At 44.1% G+C, this 23367-nt stretch overlaps 19 non-coding genes across 19 annotated transcripts; all 19 read right to left on the minus strand.

Moving 5' to 3' along the window:
* Positions 1–1199: 1199 nt before the first annotated feature.
* On the minus strand, positions 1200–1281 carry TRNAS-CGA (transfer RNA serine (anticodon CGA)). The gene has a single exon. It is a non-coding gene; the product is annotated as a tRNA-Ser (tRNA).
* Positions 1282–1416: 135 nt separating this feature from the next.
* TRNAS-AGA (transfer RNA serine (anticodon AGA)) lies at positions 1417–1498 on the minus strand. Its single transcript has one exon. It is a non-coding gene; the product is annotated as a tRNA-Ser (tRNA).
* Positions 1499–3238: 1740 nt separating this feature from the next.
* TRNAS-CGA (transfer RNA serine (anticodon CGA)) lies at positions 3239–3320 on the minus strand. The gene has a single exon. It is a non-coding gene; the product is annotated as a tRNA-Ser (tRNA).
* Positions 3321–3455: 135 nt separating this feature from the next.
* On the minus strand, positions 3456–3537 carry TRNAS-AGA (transfer RNA serine (anticodon AGA)). Its single transcript has one exon. It is a non-coding gene; the product is annotated as a tRNA-Ser (tRNA).
* A 1740-nt stretch (positions 3538–5277) lies between these two features.
* On the minus strand, positions 5278–5359 carry TRNAS-CGA (transfer RNA serine (anticodon CGA)). Its single transcript has one exon. It is a non-coding gene; the product is annotated as a tRNA-Ser (tRNA).
* A 135-nt stretch (positions 5360–5494) lies between these two features.
* On the minus strand, positions 5495–5576 carry TRNAS-AGA (transfer RNA serine (anticodon AGA)). Its single transcript has one exon. It is a non-coding gene; the product is annotated as a tRNA-Ser (tRNA).
* Positions 5577–7316: 1740 nt separating this feature from the next.
* Positions 7317–7398, minus strand: TRNAS-CGA (transfer RNA serine (anticodon CGA)). The gene has a single exon. It is a non-coding gene; the product is annotated as a tRNA-Ser (tRNA).
* A 135-nt stretch (positions 7399–7533) lies between these two features.
* Positions 7534–7615, minus strand: TRNAS-AGA (transfer RNA serine (anticodon AGA)). Its single transcript has one exon. It is a non-coding gene; the product is annotated as a tRNA-Ser (tRNA).
* A 1741-nt stretch (positions 7616–9356) lies between these two features.
* On the minus strand, positions 9357–9438 carry TRNAS-CGA (transfer RNA serine (anticodon CGA)). The gene has a single exon. It is a non-coding gene; the product is annotated as a tRNA-Ser (tRNA).
* A 135-nt stretch (positions 9439–9573) lies between these two features.
* Positions 9574–9655, minus strand: TRNAS-AGA (transfer RNA serine (anticodon AGA)). The gene has a single exon. It is a non-coding gene; the product is annotated as a tRNA-Ser (tRNA).
* A 1740-nt stretch (positions 9656–11395) lies between these two features.
* TRNAS-CGA (transfer RNA serine (anticodon CGA)) lies at positions 11396–11477 on the minus strand. Its single transcript has one exon. It is a non-coding gene; the product is annotated as a tRNA-Ser (tRNA).
* Positions 11478–13434: 1957 nt separating this feature from the next.
* Positions 13435–13516, minus strand: TRNAS-CGA (transfer RNA serine (anticodon CGA)). The gene has a single exon. It is a non-coding gene; the product is annotated as a tRNA-Ser (tRNA).
* Positions 13517–13651: 135 nt separating this feature from the next.
* Positions 13652–13733, minus strand: TRNAS-AGA (transfer RNA serine (anticodon AGA)). The gene has a single exon. It is a non-coding gene; the product is annotated as a tRNA-Ser (tRNA).
* A 1740-nt stretch (positions 13734–15473) lies between these two features.
* On the minus strand, positions 15474–15555 carry TRNAS-CGA (transfer RNA serine (anticodon CGA)). Its single transcript has one exon. It is a non-coding gene; the product is annotated as a tRNA-Ser (tRNA).
* A 135-nt stretch (positions 15556–15690) lies between these two features.
* TRNAS-AGA (transfer RNA serine (anticodon AGA)) lies at positions 15691–15772 on the minus strand. The gene has a single exon. It is a non-coding gene; the product is annotated as a tRNA-Ser (tRNA).
* Positions 15773–17512: 1740 nt separating this feature from the next.
* TRNAS-CGA (transfer RNA serine (anticodon CGA)) lies at positions 17513–17594 on the minus strand. Its single transcript has one exon. It is a non-coding gene; the product is annotated as a tRNA-Ser (tRNA).
* A 1957-nt stretch (positions 17595–19551) lies between these two features.
* TRNAS-CGA (transfer RNA serine (anticodon CGA)) lies at positions 19552–19633 on the minus strand. Its single transcript has one exon. It is a non-coding gene; the product is annotated as a tRNA-Ser (tRNA).
* A 135-nt stretch (positions 19634–19768) lies between these two features.
* TRNAS-AGA (transfer RNA serine (anticodon AGA)) lies at positions 19769–19850 on the minus strand. Its single transcript has one exon. It is a non-coding gene; the product is annotated as a tRNA-Ser (tRNA).
* A 1740-nt stretch (positions 19851–21590) lies between these two features.
* On the minus strand, positions 21591–21672 carry TRNAS-CGA (transfer RNA serine (anticodon CGA)). The gene has a single exon. It is a non-coding gene; the product is annotated as a tRNA-Ser (tRNA).
* Between the last annotated feature and the right edge of the window lie 1695 nt (positions 21673–23367).

Below are 23367 nucleotides of genomic sequence, written 5' to 3' on the forward strand. Positions count from 1 at the left end.
TGCAGTACAGGAACCATAACTGCTGAGAGTCATATCTTCATGGGACAATCCAAGAACAGACCGTATAGTTGGCAAGATTTTAACCTGTGCAGGGAGACCCCCATTTAGACAATCCAAGAACAGACTGTAGTTGGCAGGATTATGAAGCTGGAGCAGAGAGACCCCCACAATAGAGTTCAAATCCATTGCCTTACCCACTCGGCCACAACTACAATCATGTCTATATGGCCTACCTTGACCACATGGAAGAGGCTAACTTTGAAGTGCAAGGCTTTGCTTTTTCAGTTCAGACCTACCACCCTAATGCCCCGAACGCTCTACTGTCCTGGACCCACAGCCCGTCTTTCGACAAAGTTCTGGCACCCTTTGTATGGACCATGTCCCTCTGCTGGGTGCCTTCCTGAGCACACCGATTTATGCCTGCACTGTTGGGGTGGAGTGATCTCCTGACCAACAGTGAAGGCATAATTCCAGTAGGGAAGCAGGGTATAAAGCTCCTATTCTTTAGAAGACGATGATTCGAAGACTTGCAATGCAAGTATCTCCCTGCTTTTGCTTTATTCACTCTGTTGATCTGTGCTTTCTTCTGCTGATTCTTGAATATATTGCCCCACCACAGGGGGCAGCAGGGACATAATTAAGAATTGTCTCTTTAAGGACCCTTTCACACAGGCAGCTTCAATTACCATCACCAGGGGTCTGTAAGCTGATTGGAGAAAAGCGGGCCGGATGACAGGTCTGTGTCTGCTCAATTTTAGCAATGCTTTTTTATTGTTTGGAAGGCAACTATTTTCACCACGATACCACCAACAACCCATGGAAAATACCAGCTAGAGAGACATAAACAAGAACGTGTTTGATGTAGACCGATAAAGTAGATCTAAATTCAAAGCTCTATTTTGAAGGGAACATCTTAAATTTGCGCCTAAGAAGTAGCCTGGAAATGTTAGCTATTGCCTTAAAGATTGTGCTGCCCTTCTTCTGCTTAGGTTCTCCAGTTTCATAGCTGTATATGTACAGTGTCAGAAAATCCAATACACTGCTGGCCTTTAGTACTAGTGTAATGAGATTTGGTTATGCCACTGCTGGCCTTTGTTTTCTTTGCTGGAGAGAAAGCTGCAAATGAAGATTTGAAGCGTAAGGAATGCGCCTGTTGAATTCATAAAGTCAGACCTTTGCAGAACTGTCCAAGAACATGCCGTAGTTGGCAGGATTGGAACCTGCGCAGGGAGACCCTAATGGATTTCGAGTCCATCGCCTTAACCACTCGGCCACAACTACACATGGGTTAGGCTTCCCTTTGAGACATGGAAAAGGTTAAGTAGATTTGTGACTTGAGGTAGCAGTGAGCTTTGTGCCAATTGACTCAGGAGAATTCAAAAAAACAACACATGATTGAAAATGATCAAAGCAGAACGTAGTCGGCAGGATTTGAACCTGCGCGGGGAAACCCCAATGGATTTCTAGTCCATCGCCTTAACCACTCGGCCACGACTACCTACTGTGGTACCTAGGAGAGGTTGTTGGTAAGCTGAAGAAGCTCTAGGAAAAACTTCCATTGAAGTCACACTAAGTATAAGGTGAAGATCTAAGCACACGTCTTGTGGTGGAGGGCAAGTCTTCCATAGTGTTTGAATGACTAAAGAACAGACGGACAAATGCCCACAGAAAGGCATTATACATTCAGCTTATAAAAATAGAACTTTTCAGTATTTGTGAAAAACATAGTACCATACGTTCTAAACTTTTGGCTTGTGGCATGAAAAGACTCTGGTCTGGAAACCTGAGGAAATGCTTATATGATGAAAAACCATCCCACTGGAAGTTCTACTACCTGGAGATGGCTAATATTTCTTCATCCTTGCTCTATGTGCTCCAACCTTCCCACACCTGTGTGCTCTGTGTACATTTTAGGTTGAAAAATGCTTTGCAACTAATCCAAGCCACTTCTTTAGAGAAAAGAAGACACTTCTGTACTGTGGGCATTCCTAACCTGAAGCAAGAGTGCATATGTTGTCCATGACAATAACACAAGCCACTTGCAGTACAGGAACCATAACTGCTGAGAGTCATATCTTCATGGGACAATCCAAGAACAGACCGTATAGTTGGCAAGATTTTAACCTGTGCAGGGAGACCCCCATTTAGACAATCCAAGAACAGACTGTAGTTGGCAGGATTATGAAGCTGGAGCAGAGAGACCCCACAATAGAGTTCAAATCCATTGCCTTACCCACTCGGCCACAACTACAATCATGTCTATATGGCCTACCTTGACCACATGGAAGAGGCTAACTTTGAAGTGCAAGGCTTTGCTTTTTCAGTTCAGACCTACCACCCTAATGCCCCGAACGCTCTACTGTCCTGGACCCACAGCCCGTCTTTCGACAAAGTTCTGGCACCCTTTGTATGGACCATGTCCCTCTGCTGGGTGCCTTCCTGAGCACACCGATTTATGCCTGCACTGTTGGGGTGGAGTGATCTCCTGACCAACAGTGAAGGCATAATTCCAGTAGGGAAGCAGGGTATAAAGCTCCTATTCTTTAGAAGACGATGATTCGAAGACTTGCAATGCAAGTATCTCCCTGCTTTTGCTTTATTCACTCTGTTGATCTGTGCTTTCTTCTGCTGATTCTTGAATATATTGCCCCACCACAGGGGGCAGCAGGGACATAATTAAGAATTGTCTCTTTAAGGACCCTTTCACACAGGCAGCTTCAATTACCATCACCAGGGGTCTGTAAGCTGATTGGAGAAAAGCGGGCCGGATGACAGGTCTGTGTCTGCTCAATTTTAGCAATGCTTTTTTATTGTTTGGAAGGCAACTATTTTCACCACGATACCACCAACAACCCATGGAAAATACCAGCTAGAGAGACATAAACAAGAACGTGTTTGATGTAGACCGATAAAGTAGATCTAAATTCAAAGCTCTATTTTGAAGGGAACATCTTAAATTTGCGCCTAAGAAGTAGCCTGGAAATGTTAGCTATTGCCTTAAAGATTGTGCTGCCCTTCTTCTGCTTAGGTTCTCCAGTTTCATAGCTGTATATGTACAGTGTCAGAAAATCCAATACACTGCTGGCCTTTAGTACTAGTGTAATGAGATTTGGTTATGCCACTGCTGGCCTTTGTTTTCTTTGCTGGAGAGAAAGCTGCAAATGAAGATTTGAAGCGTAAGGAATGCGCCTGTTGAATTCATAAAGTCAGACCTTTGCAGAACTGTCCAAGAACATGCCGTAGTTGGCAGGATTGGAACCTGCGCAGGGAGACCCTAATGGATTTCGAGTCCATCGCCTTAACCACTCGGCCACAACTACACATGGGTTAGGCTTCCCTTTGAGACATGGAAAAGGTTAAGTAGATTTGTGACTTGAGGTAGCAGTGAGCTTTGTGCCAATTGACTCAGGAGAATTCAAAAAAACAACACATGATTGAAAATGATCAAAGCAGAACGTAGTCGGCAGGATTTGAACCTGCGCGGGGAAACCCCAATGGATTTCTAGTCCATCGCCTTAACCACTCGGCCACGACTACCTACTGTGGTACCTAGGAGAGGTTGTTGGTAAGCTGAAGAAGCTCTAGGAAAAACTTCCATTGAAGTCACACTAAGTATAAGGTGAAGATCTAAGCACACGTCTTGTGGTGGAGGGCAAGTCTTCCATAGTGTTTGAATGACTAAAGAACAGACGGACAAATGCCCACAGAAAGGCATTATACATTCAGCTTATAAAAATAGAACTTTTCAGTATTTGTGAAAAACATAGTACCATACGTTCTAAACTTTTGGCTTGTGGCATGAAAAGACTCTGGTCTGGAAACCTGAGGAAATGCTTATATGATGAAAAACCATCCCACTGGAAGTTCTACTACCTGGAGATGGCTAATATTCCTTCATCCTTGCTCTATGTGCTCCAACCTTCCCACACCTGTGTGCTCTGTGTACATTTTAGGTTGAAAAATGCTTTGCAACTAATCCAAGCCACTTCTTTAGAGAAAAGAAGACACTTCTGTACTGTGGGCATTCCTAACCTGAAGCAAGAGTGCATATGTTGTCCATGACAATAACACAAGCCACTTGCAGTACAGGAACCATAACTGCTGAGAGTCATATCTTCATGGGACAATCCAAGAACAGACCGTATAGTTGGCAAGATTTTAACCTGTGCAGGGAGACCCCCATTTAGACAATCCAAGAACAGACTGTAGTTGGCAGGATTATGAAGCTGGAGCAGAGAGACCCCACAATAGAGTTCAAATCCATTGCCTTACCCACTCGGCCACAACTACAATCATGTCTATATGGCCTACCTTGACCACATGGAAGAGGCTAACTTTGAAGTGCAAGGCTTTGCTTTTTCAGTTCAGACCTACCACCCTAATGCCCCGAACGCTCTACTGTCCTGGACCCACAGCCCGTCTTTCGACAAAGTTCTGGCACCCTTTGTATGGACCATGTCCCTCTGCTGGGTGCCTTCCTGAGCACACCGATTTATGCCTGCACTGTTGGGGTGGAGTGATCTCCTGACCAACAGTGAAGGCATAATTCCAGTAGGGAAGCAGGGTATAAAGCTCCTATTCTTTAGAAGACGATGATTCGAAGACTTGCAATGCAAGTATCTCCCTGCTTTTGCTTTATTCACTCTGTTGATCTGTGCTTTCTTCTGCTGATTCTTGAATATATTGCCCCACCACAGGGGGCAGCAGGGACATAATTAAGAATTGTCTCTTTAAGGACCCTTTCACACAGGCAGCTTCAATTACCATCACCAGGGGTCTGTAAGCTGATTGGAGAAAAGCGGGCCGGATGACAGGTCTGTGTCTGCTCAATTTTAGCAATGCTTTTTTATTGTTTGGAAGGCAACTATTTTCACCACGATACCACCAACAACCCATGGAAAATACCAGCTAGAGAGACATAAACAAGAACGTGTTTGATGTAGACCGATAAAGTAGATCTAAATTCAAAGCTCTATTTTGAAGGGAACATCTTAAATTTGCGCCTAAGAAGTAGCCTGGAAATGTTAGCTATTGCCTTAAAGATTGTGCTGCCCTTCTTCTGCTTAGGTTCTCCAGTTTCATAGCTGTATATGTACAGTGTCAGAAAATCCAATACACTGCTGGCCTTTAGTACTAGTGTAATGAGATTTGGTTATGCCACTGCTGGCCTTTGTTTTCTTTGCTGGAGAGAAAGCTGCAAATGAAGATTTGAAGCGTAAGGAATGCGCCTGTTGAATTCATAAAGTCAGACCTTTGCAGAACTGTCCAAGAACATGCCGTAGTTGGCAGGATTGGAACCTGCGCAGGGAGACCCTAATGGATTTCGAGTCCATCGCCTTAACCACTCGGCCACAACTACACATGGGTTAGGCTTCCCTTTGAGACATGGAAAAGGTTAAGTAGATTTGTGACTTGAGGTAGCAGTGAGCTTTGTGCCAATTGACTCAGGAGAATTCAAAAAAACAACACATGATTGAAAATGATCAAAGCAGAACGTAGTCGGCAGGATTTGAACCTGCGCGGGGAAACCCCAATGGATTTCTAGTCCATCGCCTTAACCACTCGGCCACGACTACCTACTGTGGTACCTAGGAGAGGTTGTTGGTAAGCTGAAGAAGCTCTAGGAAAAACTTCCATTGAAGTCACACTAAGTATAAGGTGAAGATCTAAGCACACGTCTTGTGGTGGAGGGCAAGTCTTCCATAGTGTTTGAATGACTAAAGAACAGACGGACAAATGCCCACAGAAAGGCATTATACATTCAGCTTATAAAAATAGAACTTTTCAGTATTTGTGAAAAACATAGTACCATACGTTCTAAACTTTTGGCTTGTGGCATGAAAAGACTCTGGTCTGGAAACCTGAGGAAATGCTTATATGATGAAAAACCATCCCACTGGAAGTTCTACTACCTGGAGATGGCTAATATTCCTTCATCCTTGCTCTATGTGCTCCAACCTTCCCACACCTGTGTGCTCTGTGTACATTTTAGGTTGAAAAATGCTTTGCAACTAATCCAAGCCACTTCTTTAGAGAAAAGAAGACACTTCTGTACTGTGGGCATTCCTAACCTGAAGCAAGAGTGCATATGTTGTCCATGACAATAACACAAGCCACTTGCAGTACAGGAACCATAACTGCTGAGAGTCATATCTTCATGGGACAATCCAAGAACAGACCGTATAGTTGGCAAGATTTTAACCTGTGCAGGGAGACCCCCATTTAGACAATCCAAGAACAGACTGTAGTTGGCAGGATTATGAAGCTGGAGCAGAGAGACCCCACAATAGAGTTCAAATCCATTGCCTTACCCACTCGGCCACAACTACAATCATGTCTATATGGCCTACCTTGACCACATGGAAGAGGCTAACTTTGAAGTGCAAGGCTTTGCTTTTTCAGTTCAGACCTACCACCCTAATGCCCCGAACGCTCTACTGTCCTGGACCCACAGCCCGTCTTTCGACAAAGTTCTGGCACCCTTTGTATGGACCATGTCCCTCTGCTGGGTGCCTTCCTGAGCACACCGATTTATGCCTGCACTGTTGGGGTGGAGTGATCTCCTGACCAACAGTGAAGGCATAATTCCAGTAGGGAAGCAGGGTATAAAGCTCCTATTCTTTAGAAGACGATGATTCGAAGACTTGCAATGCAAGTATCTCCCTGCTTTTGCTTTATTCACTCTGTTGATCTGTGCTTTCTTCTGCTGATTCTTGAATATATTGCCCCACCACAGGGGGCAGCAGGGACATAATTAAGAATTGTCTCTTTAAGGACCCTTTCACACAGGCAGCTTCAATTACCATCACCAGGGGTCTGTAAGCTGATTGGAGAAAAGCGGGCCGGATGACAGGTCTGTGTCTGCTCAATTTTAGCAATGCTTTTTTATTGTTTGGAAGGCAACTATTTTCACCACGATACCACCAACAACCCATGGAAAATACCAGCTAGAGAGACATAAACAAGAACGTGTTTGATGTAGACCGATAAAGTAGATCTAAATTCAAAGCTCTATTTTGAAGGGAACATCTTAAATTTGCGCCTAAGAAGTAGCCTGGAAATGTTAGCTATTGCCTTAAAGATTGTGCTGCCCTTCTTCTGCTTAGGTTCTCCAGTTTCATAGCTGTATATGTACAGTGTCAGAAAATCCAATACACTGCTGGCCTTTAGTACTAGTGTAATGAGATTTGGTTATGCCACTGCTGGCCTTTGTTTTCTTTGCTGGAGAGAAAGCTGCAAATGAAGATTTGAAGCGTAAGGAATGCGCCTGTTGAATTCATAAAGTCAGACCTTTGCAGAACTGTCCAAGAACATGCCGTAGTTGGCAGGATTTGAACCTGCGCAGGGAGACCCTAATGGATTTCGAGTCCATCGCCTTAACCACTCGGCCACAACTACACATGGGTTAGGCTTCCCTTTGAGACATGGAAAAGGTTAAGTAGATTTGTGACTTGAGGTAGCAGTGAGCTTTGTGCCAATTGACTCAGGAGAATTCAAAAAAACAACACATGATTGAAAATGATCAAAGCAGAACGTAGTCGGCAGGATTTGAACCTGCGCGGGGAAACCCCAATGGATTTCTAGTCCATCGCCTTAACCACTCGGCCACGACTACCTACTGTGGTACCTAGGAGAGGTTGTTGGTAAGCTGAAGAAGCTCTAGGAAAAACTTCCATTGAAGTCACACTAAGTATAAGGTGAAGATCTAAGCACACGTCTTGTGGTGGAGGGCAAGTCTTCCATAGTGTTTGAATGACTAAAGAACAGACGGACAAATGCCCACAGAAAGGCATTATACATTCAGCTTATAAAAATAGAACTTTTCAGTATTTGTGAAAAACATAGTACCATACGTTCTAAACTTTTGGCTTGTGGCATGAAAAGACTCTGGTCTGGAAACCTGAGGAAATGCTTATATGATGAAAAACCATCCCACTGGAAGTTCTACTACCTGGAGATGGCTAATATTCCTTCATCCTTGCTCTATGTGCTCCAACCTTCCCACACCTGTGTGCTCTGTGTACATTTTAGGTTGAAAAATGCTTTGCAACTAATCCAAGCCACTTCTTTAGAGAAAAGAAGACACTTCTGTACTGTGGGCATTCCTAACCTGAAGCAAGAGTGCATATGTTGTCCATGACAATAACACAAGCCACTTGCAGTACAGGAACCATAACTGCTGAGAGTCATATCTTCATGGGACAATCCAAGAACAGACCGTATAGTTGGCAAGATTTTAACCTGTGCAGGGAGACCCCCATTTAGACAATCCAAGAACAGACTGTAGTTGGCAGGATTATGAAGCTGGAGCAGAGAGACCCCCACAATAGAGTTCAAATCCATTGCCTTACCCACTCGGCCACAACTACAATCATGTCTATATGGCCTACCTTGACCACATGGAAGAGGCTAACTTTGAAGTGCAAGGCTTTGCTTTTTCAGTTCAGACCTACCACCCTAATGCCCCGAACGCTCTACTGTCCTGGACCCACAGCCCGTCTTTCGACAAAGTTCTGGCACCCTTTGTATGGACCATGTCCCTCTGCTGGGTGCCTTCCTGAGCACACCGATTTATGCCTGCACTGTTGGGGTGGAGTGATCTCCTGACCAACAGTGAAGGCATAATTCCAGTAGGGAAGCAGGGTATAAAGCTCCTATTCTTTAGAAGACGATGATTCGAAGACTTGCAATGCAAGTATCTCCCTGCTTTTGCTTTATTCACTCTGTTGATCTGTGCTTTCTTCTGCTGATTCTTGAATATATTGCCCCACCACAGGGGGCAGCAGGGACATAATTAAGAATTGTCTCTTTAAGGACCCTTTCACACAGGCAGCTTCAATTACCATCACCAGGGGTCTGTAAGCTGATTGGAGAAAAGCGGGCCGGATGACAGGTCTGTGTCTGCTCAATTTTAGCAATGCTTTTTTATTGTTTGGAAGGCAACTATTTTCACCACGATACCACCAACAACCCATGGAAAATACCAGCTAGAGAGACATAAACAAGAACGTGTTTGATGTAGACCGATAAAGTAGATCTAAATTCAAAGCTCTATTTTGAAGGGAACATCTTAAATTTGCGCCTAAGAAGTAGCCTGGAAATGTTAGCTATTGCCTTAAAGATTGTGCTGCCCTTCTTCTGCTTAGGTTCTCCAGTTTCATAGCTGTATATGTACAGTGTCAGAAAATCCAATACACTGCTGGCCTTTAGTACTAGTGTAATGAGATTTGGTTATGCCACTGCTGGCCTTTGTTTTCTTTGCTGGAGAGAAAGCTGCAAATGAAGATTTGAAGCGTAAGGAATGCGCCTGTTGAATTCATAAAGTCAGACCTTTGCAGAACTGTCCAAGAACATGCCGTAGTTGGCAGGATTGGAACCTGCGCAGGGAGACCCTAATGGATTTCGAGTCCATCGCCTTAACCACTCGGCCACAACTACACATGGGTTAGGCTTCCCTTTGAGACATGGAAAAGGTTAAGTAGATTTGTGACTTGAGGTAGCAGTGAGCTTTGTGCCAATTGACTCAGGAGAATTCAAAAAAACAACACATGATTGAAAATGATCAAAGCAGAACGTAGTCGGCAGGATTTGAACCTGCGCGGGGAAACCCCAATGGATTTCTAGTCCATCGCCTTAACCACTCGGCCACGACTACCTACTGTGGTACCTAGGAGAGGTTGTTGGTAAGCTGAAGAAGCTCTAGGAAAAACTTCCATTGAAGTCACACTAAGTATAAGGTGAAGATCTAAGCACACGTCTTGTGGTGGAGGGCAAGTCTTCCATAGTGTTTGAATGACTAAAGAACAGACGGACAAATGCCCACAGAAAGGCATTATACATTCAGCTTATAAAAATAGAACTTTTCAGTATTTGTGAAAAACATAGTACCATACGTTCTAAACTTTTGGCTTGTGGCATGAAAAGACTCTGGTCTGGAAACCTGAGGAAATGCTTATATGATGAAAAACCATCCCACTGGAAGTTCTACTACCTGGAGATGGCTAATATTCCTTCATCCTTGCTCTATGTGCTCCAACCTTCCCACACCTGTGTGCTCTGTGTACATTTTAGGTTGAAAAATGCTTTGCAACTAATCCAAGCCACTTCTTTAGAGAAAAGAAGACACTTCTGTACTGTGGGCATTCCTAACCTGAAGCAAGAGTGCATATGTTGTCCATGACAATAACACAAGCCACTTGCAGTACAGGAACCATAACTGCTGAGAGTCATATCTTCATGGGACAATCCAAGAACAGACCGTATAGTTGGCAAGATTTTAACCTGTGCAGGGAGACCCCCATTTAGACAATCCAAGAACAGACTGTAGTTGGCAGGATTATGAAGCTGGAGCAGAGAGACCCCACAATAGAGTTCAAATCCATTGCCTTACCCACTCGGCCACAACTACAATCATGTCTATATGGCCTACCTTGACCACATGGAAGAGGCTAACTTTGAAGTGCAAGGCTTTGCTTTTTCAGTTCAGACCTACCACCCTAATGCCCCGAACGCTCTACTGTCCTGGACCCACAGCCCGTCTTTCGACAAAGTTCTGGCACCCTTTGTATGGACCATGTCCCTCTGCTGGGTGCCTTCCTGAGCACACCGATTTATGCCTGCACTGTTGGGGTGGAGTGATCTCCTGACCAACAGTGAAGGCATAATTCCAGTAGGGAAGCAGGGTATAAAGCTCCTATTCTTTAGAAGACGATGATTCGAAGACTTGCAATGCAAGTATCTCCCTGCTTTTGCTTTATTCACTCTGTTGATCTGTGCTTTCTTCTGCTGATTCTTGAATATATTGCCCCACCACAGGGGGCAGCAGGGACATAATTAAGAATTGTCTCTTTAAGGACCCTTTCACACAGGCAGCTTCAATTACCATCACCAGGGGTCTGTAAGCTGATTGGAGAAAAGCGGGCCGGATGACAGGTCTGTGTCTGCTCAATTTTAGCAATGCTTTTCTATTGTTTGGAAGGCAACTATTTCCACCACGATACCACCAACAACCCATGGAAAATACCAGCTAGAGAGACATAAACAAGAACGTGTTTGATGTAGACCGATAAAGTAGATCTAAATTCAAAGCTCTATTTTGTAGGGAACATCTTAAATTTGCGCCTAAGAAGTAGCCTGGAAATGTTAGCTATTGCCTTAAAGATTGTGCTGCCCTTCTTCTGCTTAGGTTCTCCAGTTTCATAGCTGTATATGTACAGTGTCAGAAAATCCAATACACTGCTGGCCTTTAGTACTAGTGTAATGAGATTTGGTTATGCCACTGCTGGCCTTTGTTTTCTTTGCTGGAGAGAAAGCTGCAAATGAAGATTTGAAGCGTAAGGAATGCGCCTGTTGAATTCATAAAGTCAGACCTTTGCAGAACTGTCCAAGAACATGCCATAGTTGGCAGGATTTGAACCTGCGCAGGGAGACCCTAATGGATTTCGAGTCCATCGCCTTAACCACTCGGCCACAACTACACATGGGTTAGGCTTACCTTTGAGACATGGAAAAGGTTAAGTAGATTTGTGACTTGAGGTAGCAGTGAGCTTTGTGCCAATTGACTCAGGAGAATTCAAAAAAACAACACATGATTGAAAATGATCAAAGCAGAACGTAGTCGGCAGGATTTGAACCTGCGCGGGGAAACCCCAGTGGATTTCTAGTCCATCCCCTTAACCACTCGGCCACGACTACCTACTGTGGTACCTAAGAGAGGTTGTTGGTAAGCTGAAGAAGCTCTAGGAAAAACTTCCATTGAAGTCACACTAAGTATAAGGTGAAGATCTAAGCACACGTCTTGTGGTGGAGGGCAAGTCTTCCATAGTGTTTGAATGACTAAAGAACAGACGGACAAATGCCCACAGAAAGGCATTATACATTCAGCTTATAAAAATAGAACTTTTCAGTATTTGTGAAAAACATAGTACCATACGTTCTAAACTTTTGGCTTGTGGCATGAAAAGACTCTGGTCTGGAAACCTGAGGAAATGCTTATATGATGAAAAACCATCCCACTGGAAGTTCTACTACCTGGAGATGGCTAATATTCCTTCATCCTTGCTCTATGTGCTCCAACCTTCCCACACCTGTGTGCTCTGTGTACATTTTAGGTTGAAAAATGCTTTGCAACTAATCCAAGCCACTTCTTTAGAGAAAAGAAGACACTTCTGTACTGTGGGCATTCCTAACCTGAAGCAAGAGTGCATATGTTGTCCATGACAATAACACAAGCCACTTGCAGTACAGGAACCATAACTGCTGAGAGTCATATCTTCATGGGACAATCCAAGAACAGACCGTATAGTTGGCAAGATTTTAACCTGTGCAGGGAGACCCCCATTTAGACAATCCAAGAACAGACTGTAGTTGGCAGGATTATGAAGCTGGAGCAGAGAGACCCCACAATAGAGTTCAAATCCATTGCCTTACCCACTCGGCCACAACTACAATCATGTCTATATGGCCTACCTTGACCACATGGAAGAGGCTAACTTTGAAGTGCAAGGCTTTGCTTTTTCAGTTCAGACCTACCACCCTAATGCCCCGAACGCTCTACTGTCCTGGACCCACAGCCCGTCTTTCGACAAAGTTCTGGCACCCTTTGTATGGACCATGTCCCTCTGCTGGGTGCCTTCCTGAGCACACCGATTTATGCCTGCACTGTTGGGGTGGAGTGATCTCCTGACCAACAGTGAAGGCATAATTCCAGTAGGGAAGCAGGGTATAAAGCTCCTATTCTTTAGAAGACGATGATTCGAAGACTTGCAATGCAAGTATCTCCCTGCTTTTGCTTTATTCACTCTGTTGATCTGTGCTTTCTTCTGCTGATTCTTGAATATATTGCCCCACCACAGGGGGCAGCAGGGACATAATTAAGAATTGTCTCTTTAAGGACCCTTTCACACAGGCAGCTTCAATTACCATCACCAGGGGTCTGTAAGCTGATTGGAGAAAAGCGGGCCGGATGACAGGTCTGTGTCTGCTCAATTTTAGCAATGCTTTTCTATTGTTTGGAAGGCAACTATTTTCACCACGATACCACCAACAACCCATGGAAAATACCAGCTAGAGAGACATAAACAAGAACGTGTTTGATGTAGACCGATAAAGTAGATCTAAATTCAAAGCTCTATTTTGTAGGGAACATCTTAAATTTGCGCCTAAGAAGTAGCCTGGAAATGTTAGCTATTGCCTTAAAGATTGTGCTGCCCTTCTTCTGCTTAGGTTCTCCAGTTTCATAGCTGTATATGTACAGTGTCAGAAAATCCAATACACTGCTGGCCTTTAGTACTAGTGTAATGAGATTTGGTTATGCCACTGCTGGCCTTTGTTTTCTTTGCTGGAGAGAAAGCTGCAAATGAAGATTTGAAGCGTAAGGAATGCGCCTGTTGAATTCATAAAGTCAGACCTTTGCAGAACTGTCCAAGAACATGCCATAGTTGGCAGGATTTGAACCTGCGCAGGGAGACCCTAATGGATTTCGAGTCCATCGCCTTAACCACTCGGCCACAACTACACATGGGTTAGGCTTACCTTTGAGACATGGAAAAGGTTAAGTAGATTTGTGACTTGAGGTAGCAGTGAGCTTTGTGCCAATTGACTCAGGAGAATTCAAAAAAACAACACATGATTGAAAATGATCAAAGCAGAACGTAGTCGGCAGGATTTGAACCTGCGCGGGGAAACCCCAATGGATTTCTAGTCCATCGCCTTAACCACTCGGCCACGACTACCTACTGTGGTACCTAAGAGAGGTTGTTGGTAAGCTGAAGAAGCTCTAGGAAAAACTTCCATTGAAGTCACACTAAGTATAAGGTGAAGATCTAAGCACACGTCTTGTGGTGGAGGGCAAGTCTTCCATAGTGTTTGAATGACTAAAGAACAGACGGACAAATGCCCACAGAAAGGCATTATACATTCAGCTTATAAAAATAGAACTTTTCAGTATTTGTGAAAAACATAGTACCATACGTTCTAAACTTTTGGCTTGTGGCATGAAAAGACTCTGGTCTGGAAACCTGAGGAAATGCTTATATGATGAAAAACCATCCCACTGGAAGTTCTACTACCTGGAGATGGCTAATATTCCTTCATCCTTGCTCTATGTGCTCCAACCTTCCCACACCTGTGTGCTCTGTGTACATTTTAGGTTGAAAAATGCTTTGCAACTAATCCAAGCCACTTCTTTAGAGAAAAGAAGACACTTCTGTACTGTGGGCATTCCTAACCTGAAGCAAGAGTGCATATGTTGTCCATGACAATAACACAAGCCACTTGCAGTACAGGAACCATAACTGCTGAGAGTCATATCTTCATGGGACAATCCAAGAACAGACCGTATAGTTGGCAAGATTTTAACCTGTGCAGGGAGACCCCCATTTAGACAATCCAAGAACAGACTGTAGTTGGCAGGATTATGAAGCTGGAGCAGAGAGACCCCACAATAGAGTTCAAATCCATTGCCTTACCCACTCGGCCACAACTACAATCATGTCTATATGGCCTACCTTGACCACATGGAAGAGGCTAACTTTGAAGTGCAAGGCTTTGCTTTTTCAGTTCAGACCTACCACCCTAATGCCCCGAACGCTCTACTGTCCTGGACCCACAGCCCGTCTTTCGACAAAGTTCTGGCACCCTTTGTATGGACCATGTCCCTCTGCTGGGTGCCTTCCTGAGCACACCGATTTATGCCTGCACTGTTGGGGTGGAGTGATCTCCTGACCAACAGTGAAGGCATAATTCCAGTAGGGAAGCAGGGTATAAAGCTCCTATTCTTTAGAAGACGATGATTCGAAGACTTGCAATGCAAGTATCTCCCTGCTTTTGCTTTATTCACTCTGTTGATCTGTGCTTTCTTCTGCTGATTCTTGAATATATTGCCCCACCACAGGGGGCAGCAGGGACATAATTAAGAATTGTCTCTTTAAGGACCCTTTCACACAGGCAGCTTCAATTACCATCACCAGGGGTCTGTAAGCTGATTGGAGAAAAGCGGGCCGGATGACAGGTCTGTGTCTGCTCAATTTTAGCAATGCTTTTTTATTGTTTGGAAGGCAACTATTTTCACCACGATACCACCAACAACCCATGGAAAATACCAGCTAGAGAGACATAAACAAGAACGTGTTTGATGTAGACCGATAAAGTAGATCTAAATTCAAAGCTCTATTTTGAAGGGAACATCTTAAATTTGCGCCTAAGAAGTAGCCTGGAAATGTTAGCTATTGCCTTAAAGATTGTGCTGCCCTTCTTCTGCTTAGGTTCTCCAGTTTCATAGCTGTATATGTACAGTGTCAGAAAATCCAATACACTGCTGGCCTTTAGTACTAGTGTAATGAGATTTGGTTATGCCACTGCTGGCCTTTGTTTTCTTTGCTGGAGAGAAAGCTGCAAATGAAGATTTGAAGCGTAAGGAATGCGCCTGTTGAATTCATAAAGTCAGACCTTTGCAGAACTGTCCAAGAACATGCCGTAGTTGGCAGGATTGGAACCTGCGCAGGGAGACCCTAATGGATTTCGAGTCCATCGCCTTAACCACTCGGCCACAACTACACATGGGTTAGGCTTCCCTTTGAGACATGGAAAAGGTTAAGTAGATTTGTGACTTGAGGTAGCAGTGAGCTTTGTGCCAATTGACTCAGGAGAATTCAAAAAAACAACACATGATTGAAAATGATCAAAGCAGAACGTAGTCGGCAGGATTTGAACCTGCGCGGGGAAACCCCAATGGATTTCTAGTCCATCGCCTTAACCACTCGGCCACGACTACCTACTGTGGTACCTAGGAGAGGTTGTTGGTAAGCTGAAGAAGCTCTAGGAAAAACTTCCATTGAAGTCACACTAAGTATAAGGTGAAGATCTAAGCACACGTCTTGTGGTGGAGGGCAAGTCTTCCATAGTGTTTGAATGACTAAAGAACAGACGGACAAATGCCCACAGAAAGGCATTATACATTCAGCTTATAAAAATAGAACTTTTCAGTATTTGTGAAAAACATAGTACCATACGTTCTAAACTTTTGGCTTGTGGCATGAAAAGACTCTGGTCTGGAAACCTGAGGAAATGCTTATATGATGAAAAACCATCCCACTGGAAGTTCTACTACCTGGAGATGGCTAATATTCCTTCATCCTTGCTCTATGTGCTCCAACCTTCCCACACCTGTGTGCTCTGTGTACATTTTAGGTTGAAAAATGCTTTGCAACTAATCCAAGCCACTTCTTTAGAGAAAAGAAGACACTTCTGTACTGTGGGCATTCCTAACCTGAAGCAAGAGTGCATATGTTGTCCATGACAATAACACAAGCCACTTGCAGTACAGGAACCATAACTGCTGAGAGTCATATCTTCATGGGACAATCCAAGAACAGACCGTATAGTTGGCAAGATTTTAACCTGTGCAGGGAGACCCCCATTTAGACAATCCAAGAACAGACTGTAGTTGGCAGGATTATGAAGCTGGAGCAGAGAGACCCCACAATAGAGTTCAAATCCATTGCCTTACCCACTCGGCCACAACTACAATCATGTCTATATGGCCTACCTTGACCACATGGAAGAGGCTAACTTTGAAGTGCAAGGCTTTGCTTTTTCAGTTCAGACCTACCACCCTAATGCCCCGAACGCTCTACTGTCCTGGACCCACAGCCCGTCTTTCGACAAAGTTCTGGCACCCTTTGTATGGACCATGTCCCTCTGCTGGGTGCCTTCCTGAGCACACCGATTTATGCCTGCACTGTTGGGGTGGAGTGATCTCCTGACCAACAGTGAAGGCATAATTCCAGTAGGGAAGCAGGGTATAAAGCTCCTATTCTTTAGAAGACGATGATTCGAAGACTTGCAATGCAAGTATCTCCCTGCTTTTGCTTTATTCACTCTGTTGATCTGTGCTTTCTTCTGCTGATTCTTGAATATATTGCCCCACCACAGGGGGCAGCAGGGACATAATTAAGAATTGTCTCTTTAAGGACCCTTTCACACAGGCAGCTTCAATTACCATCACCAGGGGTCTGTAAGCTGATTGGAGAAAAGCGGGCCGGATGACAGGTCTGTGTCTGCTCAATTTTAGCAATGCTTTTCTATTGTTTGGAAGGCAACTATTTCCACCACGATACCACCAACAACCCATGGAAAATACCAGCTAGAGAGACATAAACAAGAACGTGTTTGATGTAGACCGATAAAGTAGATCTAAATTCAAAGCTCTATTTTGTAGGGAACATCTTAAATTTGCGCCTAAGAAGTAGCCTGGAAATGTTAGCTATTGCCTTAAAGATTGTGCTGCCCTTCTTCTGCTTAGGTTCTCCAGTTTCATAGCTGTATATGTACAGTGTCAGAAAATCCAATACACTGCTGGCCTTTAGTACTAGTGTAATGAGATTTGGTTATGCCACTGCTGGCCTTTGTTTTCTTTGCTGGAGAGAAAGCTGCAAATGAAGATTTGAAGCGTAAGGAATGCGCCTGTTGAATTCATAAAGTCAGACCTTTGCAGAACTGTCCAAGAACATGCCATAGTTGGCAGGATTTGAACCTGCGCAGGGAGACCCTAATGGATTTCGAGTCCATCGCCTTAACCACTCGGCCACAACTACACATGGGTTAGGCTTACCTTTGAGACATGGAAAAGGTTAAGTAGATTTGTGACTTGAGGTAGCAGTGAGCTTTGTGCCAATTGACTCAGGAGAATTCAAAAAAACAACACATGATTGAAAATGATCAAAGCAGAACGTAGTCGGCAGGATTTGAACCTGCGCGGGGAAACCCCAGTGGATTTCTAGTCCATCCCCTTAACCACTCGGCCACGACTACCTACTGTGGTACCTAAGAGAGGTTGTTGGTAAGCTGAAGAAGCTCTAGGAAAAACTTCCATTGAAGTCACACTAAGTATAAGGTGAAGATCTAAGCACACGTCTTGTGGTGGAGGGCAAGTCTTCCATAGTGTTTGAATGACTAAAGAACAGACGGACAAATGCCCACAGAAAGGCATTATACATTCAGCTTATAAAAATAGAACTTTTCAGTATTTGTGAAAAACATAGTACCATACGTTCTAAACTTTTGGCTTGTGGCATGAAAAGACTCTGGTCTGGAAACCTGAGGAAATGCTTATATGATGAAAAACCATCCCACTGGAAGTTCTACTACCTGGAGATGGCTAATATTCCTTCATCCTTGCTCTATGTGCTCCAACCTTCCCACACCTGTGTGCTCTGTGTACATTTTAGGTTGAAAAATGCTTTGCAACTAATCCAAGCCACTTCTTTAGAGAAAAGAAGACACTTCTGTACTGTGGGCATTCCTAACCTGAAGCAAGAGTGCATATGTTGTCCATGACAATAACACAAGCCACTTGCAGTACAGGAACCATAACTGCTGAGAGTCATATCTTCATGGGACAATCCAAGAACAGACCGTATAGTTGGCAAGATTTTAACCTGTGCAGGGAGACCCCCATTTAGACAATCCAAGAACAGACTGTAGTTGGCAGGATTATGAAGCTGGAGCAGAGAGACCCCACAATAGAGTTCAAATCCATTGCCTTACCCACTCGGCCACAACTACAATCATGTCTATATGGCCTACCTTGACCACATGGAAGAGGCTAACTTTGAAGTGCAAGGCTTTGCTTTTTCAGTTCAGACCTACCACCCTAATGCCCCGAACGCTCTACTGTCCTGGACCCACAGCCCGTCTTTCGACAAAGTTCTGGCACCCTTTGTATGGACCATGTCCCTCTGCTGGGTGCCTTCCTGAGCACACCGATTTATGCCTGCACTGTTGGGGTGGAGTGATCTCCTGACCAACAGTGAAGGCATAATTCCAGTAGGGAAGCAGGGTATAAAGCTCCTATTCTTTAGAAGACGATGATTCGAAGACTTGCAATGCAAGTATCTCCCTGCTTTTGCTTTATTCACTCTGTTGATCTGTGCTTTCTTCTGCTGATTCTTGAATATATTGCCCCACCACAGGGGGCAGCAGGGACATAATTAAGAATTGTCTCTTTAAGGACCCTTTCACACAGGCAGCTTCAATTACCATCACCAGGGGTCTGTAAGCTGATTGGAGAAAAGCGGGCCGGATGACAGGTCTGTGTCTGCTCAATTTTAGCAATGCTTTTTTATTGTTTGGAAGGCAACTATTTTCACCACGATACCACCAACAACCCATGGAAAATACCAGCTAGAGAGACATAAACAAGAACGTGTTTGATGTAGACCGATAAAGTAGATCTAAATTCAAAGCTCTATTTTGAAGGGAACATCTTAAATTTGCGCCTAAGAAGTAGCCTGGAAATGTTAGCTATTGCCTTAAAGATTGTGCTGCCCTTCTTCTGCTTAGGTTCTCCAGTTTCATAGCTGTATATGTACAGTGTCAGAAAATCCAATACACTGCTGGCCTTTAGTACTAGTGTAATGAGATTTGGTTATGCCACTGCTGGCCTTTGTTTTCTTTGCTGGAGAGAAAGCTGCAAATGAAGATTTGAAGCGTAAGGAATGCGCCTGTTGAATTCATAAAGTCAGACCTTTGCAGAACTGTCCAAGAACATGCCGTAGTTGGCAGGATTGGAACCTGCGCAGGGAGACCCTAATGGATTTCGAGTCCATCGCCTTAACCACTCGGCCACAACTACACATGGGTTAGGCTTCCCTTTGAGACATGGAAAAGGTTAAGTAGATTTGTGACTTGAGGTAGCAGTGAGCTTTGTGCCAATTGACTCAGGAGAATTCAAAAAAACAACACATGATTGAAAATGATCAAAGCAGAACGTAGTCGGCAGGATTTGAACCTGCGCGGGGAAACCCCAATGGATTTCTAGTCCATCGCCTTAACCACTCGGCCACGACTACCTACTGTGGTACCTAGGAGAGGTTGTTGGTAAGCTGAAGAAGCTCTAGGAAAAACTTCCATTGAAGTCACACTAAGTATAAGGTGAAGATCTAAGCACACGTCTTGTGGTGGAGGGCAAGTCTTCCATAGTGTTTGAATGACTAAAGAACAGACGGACAAATGCCCACAGAAAGGCATTATACATTCAGCTTATAAAAATAGAACTTTTCAGTATTTGTGAAAAACATAGTACCATACGTTCTAAACTTTTGGCTTGTGGCATGAAAAGACTCTGGTCTGGAAACCTGAGGAAATGCTTATATGATGAAAAACCATCCCACTGGAAGTTCTACTACCTGGAGATGGCTAATATTCCTTCATCCTTGCTCTATGTGCTCCAACCTTCCCACACCTGTGTGCTCTGTGTACATTTTAGGTTGAAAAATGCTTTGCAACTAATCCAAGCCACTTCTTTAGAGAAAAGAAGACACTTCTGTACTGTGGGCATTCCTAACCTGAAGCAAGAGTGCATATGTTGTCCATGACAATAACACAAGCCACTTGCAGTACAGGAACCATAACTGCTGAGAGTCATATCTTCATGGGACAATCCAAGAACAGACCGTATAGTTGGCAAGATTTTAACCTGTGCAGGGAGACCCCCATTTAGACAATCCAAGAACAGACTGTAGTTGGCAGGATTATGAAGCTGGAGCAGAGAGACCCCACAATAGAGTTCAAATCCATTGCCTTACCCACTCGGCCACAACTACAATCATGTCTATATGGCCTACCTTGACCACATGGAAGAGGCTAACTTTGAAGTGCAAGGCTTTGCTTTTTCAGTTCAGACCTACCACCCTAATGCCCCGAACGCTCTACTGTCCTGGACCCACAGCCCGTCTTTCGACAAAGTTCTGGCACCCTTTGTATGGACCATGTCCCTCTGCTGGGTGCCTTCCTGAGCACACCGATTTATGCCTGCACTGTTGGGGTGGAGTGATCTCCTGACCAACAGTGAAGGCATAATTCCAGTAGGGAAGCAGGGTATAAAGCTCCTATTCTTTAGAAGACGATGATTCGAAGACTTGCAATGCAAGTATCTCCCTGCTTTTGCTTTATTCACTCTGTTGATCTGTGCTTTCTTCTGCTGATTCTTGAATATATTGCCCCACCACAGGGGGCAGCAGGGACATAATTAAGAATTGTCTCTTTAAGGACCCTTTCACACAGGCAGCTTCAATTACCATCACCAGGGGTCTGTAAGCTGATTGGAGAAAAGCGGGCCGGATGACAGGTCTGTGTCTGCTCAATTTTAGCAATGCTTTTCTATTGTTTGGAAGGCAACTATTTCCACCACGATACCACCAACAACCCATGGAAAATACCAGCTAGAGAGACATAAACAAGAACGTGTTTGATGTAGACCGATAAAGTAGATCTAAATTCAAAGCTCTATTTTGTAGGGAACATCTTAAATTTGCGCCTAAGAAGTAGCCTGGAAATGTTAGCTATTGCCTTAAAGATTGTGCTGCCCTTCTTCTGCTTAGGTTCTCCAGTTTCATAGCTGTATATGTACAGTGTCAGAAAATCCAATACACTGCTGGCCTTTAGTACTAGTGTAATGAGATTTGGTTATGCCACTGCTGGCCTTTGTTTTCTTTGCTGGAGAGAAAGCTGCAAATGAAGATTTGAAGCGTAAGGAATGCGCCTGTTGAATTCATAAAGTCAGACCTTTGCAGAACTGTCCAAGAACATGCCATAGTTGGCAGGATTTGAACCTGCGCAGGGAGACCCTAATGGATTTCGAGTCCATCGCCTTAACCACTCGGCCACAACTACACATGGGTTAGGCTTACCTTTGAGACATGGAAAAGGTTAAGTAGATTTGTGACTTGAGGTAGCAGTGAGCTTTGTGCCAATTGACTCAGGAGAATTCAAAAAAACAACACATGATTGAAAATGATCAAAGCAGAACGTAGTCGGCAGGATTTGAACCTGCGCGGGGAAACCCCAGTGGATTTCTAGTCCATCCCCTTAACCACTCGGCCACGACTACCTACTGTGGTACCTAAGAGAGGTTGTTGGTAAGCTGAAGAAGCTCTAGGAAAAACTTCCATTGAAGTCACACTAAGTATAAGGTGAAGATCTAAGCACACGTCTTGTGGTGGAGGGCAAGTCTTCCATAGTGTTTGAATGACTAAAGAACAGACGGACAAATGCCCACAGAAAGGCATTATACATTCAGCTTATAAAAATAGAACTTTTCAGTATTTGTGAAAAACATAGTACCATACGTTCTAAACTTTTGGCTTGTGGCATGAAAAGACTCTGGTCTGGAAACCTGAGGAAATGCTTATATGATGAAAAACCATCCCACTGGAAGTTCTACTACCTGGAGATGGCTAATATTCCTTCATCCTTGCTCTATGTGCTCCAACCTTCCCACACCTGTGTGCTCTGTGTACATTTTAGGTTGAAAAATGCTTTGCAACTAATCCAAGCCACTTCTTTAGAGAAAAGAAGACACTTCTGTACTGTGGGCATTCCTAACCTGAAGCAAGAGTGCATATGTTGTCCATGACAATAACACAAGCCACTTGCAGTACAGGAACCATAACTGCTGAGAGTCATATCTTCATGGGACAATCCAAGAACAGACCGTATAGTTGGCAAGATTTTAACCTGTGCAGGGAGACCCCCATTTAGACAATCCAAGAACAGACTGTAGTTGGCAGGATTATGAAGCTGGAGCAGAGAGACCCCACAATAGAGTTCAAATCCATTGCCTTACCCACTCGGCCACAACTACAATCATGTCTATATGGCCTACCTTGACCACATGGAAGAGGCTAACTTTGAAGTGCAAGGCTTTGCTTTTTCAGTTCAGACCTACCACCCTAATGCCCCGAACGCTCTACTGTCCTGGACCCACAGCCCGTCTTTCGACAAAGTTCTGGCACCCTTTGTATGGACCATGTCCCTCTGCTGGGTGCCTTCCTGAGCACACCGATTTATGCCTGCACTGTTGGGGTGGAGTGATCTCCTGACCAACAGTGAAGGCATAATTCCAGTAGGGAAGCAGGGTATAAAGCTCCTATTCTTTAGAAGACGATGATTCGAAGACTTGCAATGCAAGTATCTCCCTGCTTTTGCTTTATTCACTCTGTTGATCTGTGCTTTCTTCTGCTGATTCTTGAATATATTGCCCCACCACAGGGGGCAGCAGGGACATAATTAAGAATTGTCTCTTTAAGGACCCTTTCACACAGGCAGCTTCAATTACCATCACCAGGGGTCTGTAAGCTGATTGGAGAAAAGCGGGCCGGATGACAGGTCTGTGTCTGCTCAATTTTAGCAATGCTTTTCTATTGTTTGGAAGGCAACTATTTTCACCACGATACCACCAACAACCCATGGAAAATACCAGCTAGAGAGACATAAACAAGAACGTGTTTGATGTAGACCGATAAAGTAGATCTAAATTCAAAGCTCTATTTTGTAGGGAACATCTTAAATTTGCGCCTAAGAAGTAGC

This window comes from Lithobates pipiens, unplaced genomic scaffold (assembly GCF_037356315.1).
Source record: "Lithobates pipiens isolate NorthernLeopardFrog02 unplaced genomic scaffold, aLitPip1_a1.2 Scaffold_18, whole genome shotgun sequence".
NCBI classification, from domain to species: domain Eukaryota; kingdom Metazoa; phylum Chordata; class Amphibia; order Anura; family Ranidae; genus Lithobates; species Lithobates pipiens.